An 11,998-nucleotide genomic window follows, 5' to 3' on the forward strand; every position below is an offset into this window, starting at 1 on the left:
TGGCAGTCCCCCACTACGCCATTACTTTTCACGTCTCTGCCGGGGTTGGTTGTGTGACTATACTGCTTTGTTAATCGCCATGTCAATCCTTAATCCCACTGATTGTGAAGTGCGTTCAGTAATTCGGTTATTAAATGAAAAATTGTTCGTCCTGCTGAAATTCAACGACGAATTATTGAAGTATATGGTGTACTGAACGATGGACATGTGCGAAAATAGTGACGGCTTTTTAATGAAGGAAGAACAAATGTTCATGATCAAACGACTTGGACGGCCTACTGTCATTTATGAAGACTTGACACAAAAAATTGAGGAACTCGCCAAAACAGGTGCTTCACAATTGACGAACTTTATCAGAAATTTCCAAAAGTTTCAAAGATCTGTAATTTATAATATTGTTACTGATATACTTCGTTACAAAAAAGTGTGCGTGATGAGTGCCAAAAATGTTAACAGAAGAACATAAAGCAAAGCGTATGTCACATTCTTTGTCCTTTTCGGAGCGCTATCACAAGGATGGTGAGTTCTTAAGTCACATTATGTCTGTGATGAGACACTCCAGAGACTAAACGTCAATCCAGTGAGTGGTATCACACAAACTCTCCGACGACGCCACGGAAATCCAAGCAAGAACCTTCAATCAAGAAAATCATGGCCTCAGTTTTTTAGACCGGAAAGCCATACTTTTAATAGACTTTCTGCCTCAAGGAATGACAATAATAATGCAGAGAGATACTGTGAAACATCATTGAAACTTAGGCGCGCTATTGAAAACTGCCGGCGAGACGTGCCATCTCTAGTGGCGTCGTCCTGCTTCAAGAAAATGCTTGGCCTCACAGACACAGCTGGACAAGTTTTGTTGGGAATCATTTGACCATCCACCATACAGCCTTGACTTAGCACCTTCAGACTCTCATCTTTTTTCAAAAACTGAAGGAATTTCTTGGTGGAAAAGGCTTGGAAAATTATGACATGGTGAAAGAAACAGTTACTAGCTAGTTTAACGGTCATGCGGCAGAGTTCTTTGATAATGGGATACAAAACATGGTACCATGACTTGAAAAAGGTTTAAATATTCATGGTGACTATATATAGAAGTGAATAAATATTTGTAATTTTGTAATACAATTTAATTTCATACATTATGTTTACATTGATCATTACAAAACGGTGCTTAATTAAAAAATGACACCTCGTATTTATCCAACACTTTTTATAAAAATCGACTTAAAAAGTACTTCCAAACCTCCAGATTGCATTATTGACTCGGCATCCACAATAAAAATTTCAATATACTATTTTAAATTGCAATACGAGTAAGTTTAAATATTGATGTGCTCTTAATGACTTTTTCTCATATACAGTACAAGCATGCTCTTAACAGTAAAATGGTCGGATTGTCAGAGGAGAACATTTATAGACATATAAGCGTAATAAAACTGTAGATTAACCTAATTATTACATTAAGTTACACGTTATAAAATTGTACATCATATTAACACGTACAATAATACGTTTAGAGAAAACACGGCACGAGTTCTAAACGTTGTAGGCCTAGAGTTCTAAAACACTAAACCTATAAATACGTTCTGTCACACATGATTGCCTCACTTAATATACGGTAAAAATAAAGGTTATAAAACACTGAACTAATGCTCCTGCGCTAGCCTAAAATATCTCTGGACTAATGCTCTTCTGCTTAGTAGACGGCAACCTCGACTTTCGTCTCTAAACAGATTCTCAATAACTACATTGGGGTAAACCTGTAACATTCTTCAATATATTTGATGGCAAAATTAAAGGCATTTTGTAAGAGGTCGACGCCTTGATCGTCAGTATTATCATTCCCTTTCTAATTTGCTCTTGTTACTGTTTTAGTGATCTGCACTAACTATTTATTAAACTTGGAATCATCATCGATCACTTTCGTGTCGATCGCGTAACTTTGAAAGTGTGATCGACTAAGAAAGTGTCTATTCAATCTTTATCGGTACAAACAACATTACTGCTCAAAGACTTTTAAATTGTTCATCAATTGTAAGCCTGTGACTTGCTTTTATTGTTCAGTGGTCTTTGACTTTCTATTATCCTGCTTCTAGTTGACAATGTGTGGTTTTTCCAAGATGAATTTTGTTGTTAACCTCTATGCAGTGGAGATAGTTGTTGTAAACAAATAATTTGGTTCTTTGTTAGAAAGTGTTTTTATTAGAATTGAGCCAAGTGTGACCGTATTGTTGACTATATACTTCAACCAAGTGATATACAGTTGGAGGAATTTAGCTGTGCTCGTTGGGCCTGAATACTACTACCCTTTCAACAAATAAACGCTATCTGTGTGGCGGGTTGCGTTTACGTGCTAGCCGCTGAGATGAAAGAGCAACAATCTCTTTAAAGACTCACGATTTCTATTTTCAGATTAGTATTGACAAATCCGTTATTTTCAAAAACACGTTAAACAACACTATAACAACTGAAAAACAAGGATAAGTCCTATTATTTGGGTTTCTCTTATTATTTAATTCCACCACAATCAGCACTGTCACAATACAGACTGATTTTAGGGAGTGTGATGAGTTATCCGGGCCATGATTCACAGGAAATGTTTTCGGGACGCAGCGCATAAAACTCGTACTACCCCGCCACCCCTCCCGCCTATCAATCACACACTCAAGGTGACGCGCACAGCTAAAGTCCTCGAACTGTACGTGACATCCTAATAGAATCTGACGACTGAATTTGTTGACTCTGAAATAGAAGTGTTGTGTCTGGTTTTCCTCCTTAAATAAAGGATAAATAAAAATTGTTAACTAAAAAATAAACATTGACTCATACACTATTCCACATCACATAACTTCATAAAAATCTAGAAAAACACATCAATTTGCATGAGGATAAATATTTATTACGGTTATTTCATTGAGTTGCTTACCAACTGAAAATGGGTAACAATTTGCCGTTTGCTCTTTTCTTAGTAACATTCAAATTACTTCTATTTTTATTTCTTATCCCCATGACACTTTTTCTTCACAACTCAATTCCATACAGTTTGATTATTTCGGCCTTTTCAAACATCTTATATTTCATCATAATGTGGATACTTTTACACAACATAGTACTGTAATATTTTTTCACATGTCAAATAAACTATATGGTGTTGGGTGTAAACAAACTTTGTTTTTCTTTTTAATTCAAAGCTATTGAACTTTATTCTCTGATTCCTAACAAGGAAATGATATACAATACTTTACACAATCACTACATATAATTCTTTGTTTGAAGTTTATTTTTGACGATGGAAGGGTTTTGAAGGAAAAAGGATTTTCCGAACATTTCTCATTGTTAAGTGAAACAAAAAATCAGAAACACTATGTTTCGAGATCTGCAATCTGATCTCTTCTTCAGGTAAATAACTTACCTGTGTCCGGAAAAATCCTGCTTCCTTCACACTAAATATAAGATTTTCATATTAAATTTACAAAATGACCTTGTACAACCTGATTTCTGATAAACGCTGCCAGAGTTCAATAAACTTTAGAGGAAAACTGAACGCTATACGCACAATCGCACTAAAGGTATCGACTACCAATAAATGACGCATCATCGACGTGGTACGAAACGATCGTAGCGAAGCACGGTCTGACTGCTAAGCGGTTGCATGATACGTGCATGTATTTAATTGAACATAAGGATCTGCCCGTATTTGCACACAAAACAAGCATGCATAATTTAAAGCTAAATAGTATGCCGATGAAATAACTTATACGTTGTATCAACCTTGTACTTTAAGTATTAAACAAGTAATGAAAATCGTATGTCATTTTATAATAGCATTTATGAATACTAATACTGAAATAATAGTATATGTTCTTCTAATATGTTTATCATTAAATTTCTACGTGCATTAGTATTTATAGAACAACACTAAAATAACGACATGACTGGAATTCTAAAACAGTTAAAGATTATCTTGCTAGAGGGTTTAGAAGACTAATTTTTTAACCAATTATAAGAAAACCATAGGACTTACATTTTTTGAAAAGGGTTTAGAAGACTAATTTTTTAACCAATTATAAGAAAACCATAGGACTTACATTTTTTGAAAAGTTACTTCCCCTTTATACACAAATGCTCACGCATACATGTTTTCAAACAGAAAGTCTTGTTTTAAAACTTAAAAACGCAATATTTATGTAAAAAATTAAAAGTTGACCAAAAAACATCACCATGTACTAGTCTATAACATGAATATATTTCTCATTATTATTTTCTGTATTTAGTATTTTAATTACTGCCACTATAGTTACAAATATTTACAATTATAATCCACTTATGTTTTAATTTTTTTAATTAATGTAGGGGCCTAATAAAAGGGGCCATTTCATTGTTTTCGGTACTGTCACGAGTCACTTGTTTTAGGGCCATCATCAAAATCTTCATCAGAAGCTAAAAATAAACATAAAAACTGTAAAGTTCTGTAATAAACCAATTATTTAATTGGTTGTCCTTTATTATATAATTAAAAAGAAACGAATATCATTCCTGGGGCATTTGTTAAGAACACCTGAAAATAGAATTAGCAGGAAAATAGTAGAAAAACTGTGGTATAGTAAAAGTGACATTAAATGGATCACAGAATTAAAGGAAGATATGAGAGAGTTACAAATTACAGTAGAGGATTTAAAACACAAGACAAATACATTAAAGATATTAAATGACAAACACTCTACACTGCAGCTGAAAAGAAAAAAAACAACGAATATGAAGAGTGGTTCCGGAGGAGGAAAGGAAATTACGCTCGGAAAGGATGAAGAAATATTGGGTGGATAAAAGAAGAAAGAAAATAGAAAATATAAAGTGAATAAAGCGGTCCAATGTAGGCCATAAAATTATAAATAAATAAATAAAACCAATTATTTATAGAGCACAAGAATAAAAGTTTTTATTACTATTATGGTGATATTTGGTTTTTGAGTAAAAAACAATGTCAACAAGTCCATCGGTAGTAAAATCAGGATCATTATCTGTGTCATCTTGGAATAAAGTCACTTGATAATCTGAGTAACTCTTCTAGCACTTCATTGTTTTCAGTACTGTCACGATTCATTGTATTTACTCACAAACAATCGTTGTAAACTAAAGTAATAGGAAACAAAATAATAACAATGCAGACGACGAATTAGCAGAACGATAGCTACGATGAATTCGTAAACAAAACACTTTTTCCGATATTCCAGGTGACTGCCAACAAAATTTCATAGATTATAATCCATAGAGTAAGAAATAAAAACATGGAAATAGCGAATGATTACCAATGCCGAAGTCTAAATACGTTTATATGCATTTTCCCATGCGATACGTCAAATGACGTTGTCGGCAGTGAAAGTGTAAACGAGCTAATGCAGTGCCATTGGGCGTTGGGCCAACGCCCAACTGTATAATCGGCCGTCTTTTGAACATCGTAGGATTGATTTAATTTAGATTTAGACCAACGACCCACTTAAAATTATTTTTCCTTAATATTAATTCGTGGTTCAATTCCACCACTGATCGTTGGCCCAACGAAATTACACCAGTAAATTAAATCTATGAGGTTCGTAGGCCAACGACCCTATTTTGAACAATTTACAAAGAATGAATCAAATAGGCTCATGGCGCCAACGAGTTAGTGAACTAATTGATCTATATTTTTATAAAGCGGGTCATTTAGCCAATGATCAGTCGAGTAATCGAACCGTTCCCGAGGAGGCGAGTTATCCGAGATCGTTAAAACGTGATTTAACTGTAACTATTTTTACGACGCGTTCTGCATCCTTCTTTCCTACTCAGTCAAAATGTCAAGAACGTATATGGCTTGAAGAGTGTAACTCTATCAAAAATTATCTGTCTTCGATATTTGGTTTATAAATATTTCTCAAGTTCTTGATTGAAATAAATTAAAATACTGTTTAAATTAAAACCTACAAGTGGTTTTGCTCCACCTACTCTTTGTAATGTACTAATAAAATAACTGTTATACTAATGACATTTAAATCTTCTAAATACACAATTCATCATATTGGCTGACTCACCAATTTGGATATAAATATAAATACTAAATTTTATGCAGAAAGGGCTCTCGGGTCTACCTATAATGTTCGAATTCGTAAATGTCGGAATATAATGATTTCTCCTAATTAAATTTACTGGGATGGGGATGAATATAACACGATCTTGATTCTGTTTAAGCGAATTATAATTTAAGTGGGGGTTAGAATTTGTTCTATTTATCAATTAATTACCACCAACTGACGTCACACAGACCGTTAACGTTTATGTCATTGGTAATTACGGAAAAAATATTTCCCTTACTATCTAGCATATTCATCATGGTTCCGTTATAGTTCACATTATTGATCATTTGGGGATCTTTCCGTTCAGATAATGATGCGAGTTTCCCTGAGATCCGGTGTTTAGAGATAAGGATTTTTCAAACGACAAGCATGAATATTGGAGGCTTTTTCGAATATATTTCCTTTATAATGAGACTACTCTTGTACTGACGTTGAAGTTTACGAAGTTTCATCCTTGCTCTGTTGATATAAGAGGTGTAATGGACCATCTTGGATTTCCGGGCAAAACATTTCGATTATGCTCAGTTTTTTACGTACGGTACTTGACAAGATACTGGTGGTCTGTTGGCATGTAAACATATCAATACTTAAGTTTCATAATGTGTATAAAAATACTGTAGTTCATGATTAATATAATCAATTTTTTATAATATGAGTATACCGGTGTATTTGCCAGTCTTGAATCCAGTCTTTTCTTAAGGCCAAATATAAGACTGTAAGCTATTTTTGTTAACTTGTGCTGAACCAGTTTTGAAGCCAATGCTCATAATAATTTGAAGAAACTCAAAGGATCCACATCTAAAATCATTTTGAAAGGTTTGCTATGAGATAAAAAGTAACAGTCTAAATATATTATAATCTTTGAAATAACACTAATAAATATATTTATATATTACAAGAGAAGAAACATTTTTTTAAATTCCATAACTTTAGAACTTTATCTCATAATTTAGCCTGTCGTGCCGGTAATAATGCACACACTAGATGATTCTAATTCATTAGACATCCCTAACCTCTTTTAAACTTTAAGAACCAATGTAAAACAGCTGATACCGACCAAAAGACAAAATGTTTGCAGTTCACACTTTGTGAAAGAGTGCCTTTAAAGTGGTCGTGCTCGCTTATGCCTTGACGGATTCCATTAGAAACTAGTACAATTTGAATTACAATACAAATCTCCAAACAGTTGGTGTGTTGTAAATGTTTTTTTCTATACTGTTTATTTTTTGTTATTTGACTTTAGAAATGCTCATCAGACGCCATTTTGTTATTATTAAAGGAAATAACACAATTATCTTTTTATTTTCCTCTCACCTATCCAAAATATGTGCCAAATTAGGTTTCTTTAGCTTTGCTAGTTTTAGAAATAATAATTTGTTAATAAAAAAAATACAAAATAGCGGCTAGCGGAAAGTTTAAATTGGAAAAAAGTGATTCTTAATTTTCTGCTTAGAATCACACACAGAATGAAAATAAATAGCCAGCCCAACCTTTTTGTTACCACCCCCCCTCTCTCTCTCTCTCTCTCTCTCTCGATATTTATATATATATATATATATATATATGTAGAAAAAGGCCAACATATTAATATTAATTAACTATATTTCGCATTACGCTTCTTCAGGTCAAAACAACAAAACAAAACACATAAAATAATTAAAAACATACATGTAAACAGATAAATAAATTAATAAGCATAATATTCTTGAAATGATAAACATATGTTCAAACTGTGGGTGTAAAGATGTGATGAGTGTTCAGATGATTTAAATTTATCGAAGATTTAATCCATAGGGAAATTTAGATTTTGTAACAATTTGACATGCTTGTTCTAAATTTCTTAATTTTGATGTATTTGAATTATTTTTTATTAATCGTATTGGTTTTACTGTATATAAATTTTCAAAAGATTCTTTGTGTATTTTACTATGAATGACTAATGGTTTTGATTCATCATTATGCTTAAAATCATAACGGTGACCTGTCATTCTTATTCTTAAGTTATTTGTTGTAGAGCCAATGTAGTCTTTAGGACATTTTTTACACTGAATGTATATATATATATATATATATATATATATATATATATATATATATATATATATATTGCACACACAAAATATTCATGCACAATACGTACAATAAAACATTTGCTAACAGAGTACATCGTTCATAAAAAAATTCAAGCCCATAACTGAGCGGCACAACGACAGTATAAGGTCTTGAGAATGATGTATCTGCATAGAACCATGAGCTCTACACAATCCCATGTCACACGCACCAGGAAAGATGGAAGACTGACCGTCTTATGGATTTTTGATACCTGTGGAAGAGTGTAGATTTCAATCCTCAAAACTTAGAGTTATATTTATGTTCAAAAATTGATGTTAGAAGCCTACTATTAAGGGCGGTAGTGGTATGGCTCAGGATGTTCTCTTCCTGTATCGAATTTTGAACGGTTTGGTCGACTGTCCAGAAATCCTTGGTTCGATCAATCTTCGTGTACCGTCTAACACTAGATCTAGGGACCTGTTTGGACGTCTTCATCATGCTACTAACTACGAGATGAACTCCACGATTAACCGAATGCAGAGACTTGGGAATCTTGTTGCTGGGGACGTTGACTTCTTCCATGATGGCATCGCCTCCTTTAAAAGAACTTCTTTGGCCATCCTAGAACAGCGTTACACTCCTTAACACACTTTCGCAACATAGCATGCTGTTATTTATTCATTTATTTTGTAAAAAATAGTGTATTATTATAGTTATTGTTCTGTTTGGATATTGTTATGTTATTACTTCATTTTGTAACTGTTGTTACTTTATTGTTATCAAATTATTTATTTTATATCGTTGTTATTATATTATTTATTATTATATTTTGTTACATATTATTTATTTTTGAAACGTTATTGATATGTTATTATTATTATTATTATATCATCTACATTTAAATTATTATTATTATTATGCTATTAATTTAAGTTATTCTGGTACTACAATCATAATTATTGTTTCAACTGCTTTACTATTTATTATTCTATTCAGCTTTTTCTACCAATTTGTGTGATCTTTGTATGTAATGGGTTTACCGTGAATAAATAAATAAAAAAGTACTGTGTAACACACAATGCTAATTGAAAAACTACCTTATTATGGAATAGGCGGCAGTGAGGTAGCTATGTTGGCTTCCTATCTATCTGGCAGGATCCAGTGGGCAAAAATCTGAACTGACGGGAGTGGCCTATGGCGCCACATGGACTCCTTGTCACAACTTATCAATGACCTTCTTTGTATTGTGCCCAATATGTGTGTTCCATATATAGATGACACCACATCGATGTGCTCTAGCAAACTACCTGAAATTAATTCAGTCGGGGCCAATTATATGAAGGAAAGGTCTTATCTTCAGGTTTTTTCTCGCCAAAAACTGTATAAATAAACATAAGTCTGAGCATATTGTTTTTAGTTTAAGGACTAATTTGTTTTTAAATATGTTAAGTTATTGAGAATAAACCTTGACACTAAGGTTACGTGGGGAACCCATAAAGCCTTTCTAGAATATTTTGAAGCTTAAATTCTGCACTAGCTCTAGTTAAATTACTAAGGCATATTCCGCCTTTAAGGGCTCTTACCTTCAGTACGATCATCTTCTCTGGGGCGATTCTAGTTGTGTTAGGGAGGCTTTCCTTTGTCAAAAGAGAGCACTACGTACAGTACCTAACACGAATTTTAGTAACACTCAATGTACTTGATTCTTAAAATTTCAATGTGTGTCAAGGAAAATCTACGAGTACATTTATTCAATGTGGGAAGCCTATATCAACTTTTCACATCCAGCCATATAGACCTAACAGATTAAAAATATGTTAGACTACCTGAAATCCAGCACACATCTTTATGCTGGCGCAAAACTCTTTAATAGACTCCTCTAGGGATTATTAGATTGCTAAGGATACTGCTCGTAACCATTTTCCGAATGTTTGTCAAGGTGCCTAAAAAGGCTTTCTATTCCATTGAGGAAACGCTATCCTATAGTATCGATAGCTTACAATTTCAGGATTCTGACTTGTACTGTATCTAAGTAATAAATGCTGTAGGTTAAATTAATAAAATGAAGAGTTAAATCAGATGTTAGGACCAATAAATAGTGTTAAGTTTACATTTTTGTACCGAATGGACGAGACGCATGGGGTTGGATACCGCTGAGGTCGTAGTAATGAATACTCGATTTGCAAAGTTTACTTATATGTTTAATTGTGGCAAATAAACATAAATGCACCGCTTCTATGTGTTAACAATAAAATAATGTATTGTCACGTTGCTGCCAAATAGAGTGATAATGAACAAAATTACATCATGGGGGTGGGCCTAATGGTTCCAGTGTTCTATAGGAATTTTGCATACGAACTTAATAATTACTAAAACTTTAAAATTGACTTCCCTTAACGTTGATGTCGACTCACAAGCGCGGGCGTCAGCGTCTGGGCTCGACATTACAGCTGTAGTCAGAAAAAGTGAAAGTAGACTAGAAGTATACAACATGAATACTGGAAGCACTCGAAGTTGTACTCTTAGTTAAAATCCAACTCAGAGACTCGAAGTTAAACTCGCCTAAAACAAAATCACGATATTATTAGCCATTTATCGAGACAACTTAAGATTCATGAAAACGTGGTCTCGTCAGAAGCACGTCACCTCACTATTATACATATTAATCTGCCAAATAAAACATCAACCTAGGTAAGTTACTTTAATATTTACAACTTTACTTCATATTACATTAAAAATTATATGTCTTGCGTGAAAAGGATAATTTATAATACGAAAATATAAATTTTACTTACGGACAAGGCGCGCGAGGTGTTGCTCGGCAGCAGGAGCGGCAGCTACAAAGTTCACGAGAGAAAAAAGTAATATGCGTGCCAATTAAGTTATTAATCCGCCAAGAATTTAGTTCTAAGAACATTGGATGTGACCCAGTAACGAGTAACAGGGTTGGGGAAATATTTATTACATAAAATACAACTAAATAACAGTACATTTTTAAGACAAGAACAAATTAAACAATGTAGGTAGGAAGGGCAAGTGTAGAGAGAAACGGGGTTGAATACAGTAATGATGCCACTCACCGGTCGCCTTCCCCTGTCTGCCACACGCACAGCACGCCACGGCTGAGATGTCTCATCTTCCCAAAAGACCATCGTCTGCTCAGTCAGTTCAGCTAATTAGTTGAGTATTGATAAAGAATACAAATATAAACCAAATTAATCTAACAATGAAATTCTATTTAACACTAATGAAACAGCTGTAAATATTATACAATAACAAACAAGACCTATTAATACCTTATCTGTGATATTAGTTTTAATTACTTTAGTCTCCATAGATTTCATTATTTTTTAGGGTGACCTTGTTATTTTATTTATGGTATATGGGACGGTACCAGTAGCAAGTACAACTGCGTCCTCCTGTAGTACGTATCAGGAACAGGAAACAAAACAGGAACAGAGTGCAGAGTACATTACATATTCCGAAACGATTCTTCTTCCTTGTTCTAATTTTAATTGCTCTTCGAGTGCTCGAATGGTGGTACGGTAATCATATTTGTGGTTTCCTCCTAAAAAATTGGACACCTCATGCACGGTTTTCCAATTTTCTGAGCTTCTTCTCCAGGATTTATAATGACAATGGTTAAATAAATACAGAGAGCAAAAATTGAGCACCGCGTCCGCGAATAGAACCGGCACTCGCGTGCCGACGTTAGAGTTATCAGGCGGGGGCCTTGACCTCTTGCCTACACCGAATAACTGGTGACAAATGATAACAGCGTATTTGTCAGAGAAATTAAAATCAATTAGTTCTGTGCTGATCCTGTTTAATTGCGG

The sequence above is a fragment of the Homalodisca vitripennis genome, chromosome 8 (assembly GCF_021130785.1).
Source record: "Homalodisca vitripennis isolate AUS2020 chromosome 8, UT_GWSS_2.1, whole genome shotgun sequence".
Classification (NCBI taxonomy): domain Eukaryota; kingdom Metazoa; phylum Arthropoda; class Insecta; order Hemiptera; family Cicadellidae; genus Homalodisca; species Homalodisca vitripennis.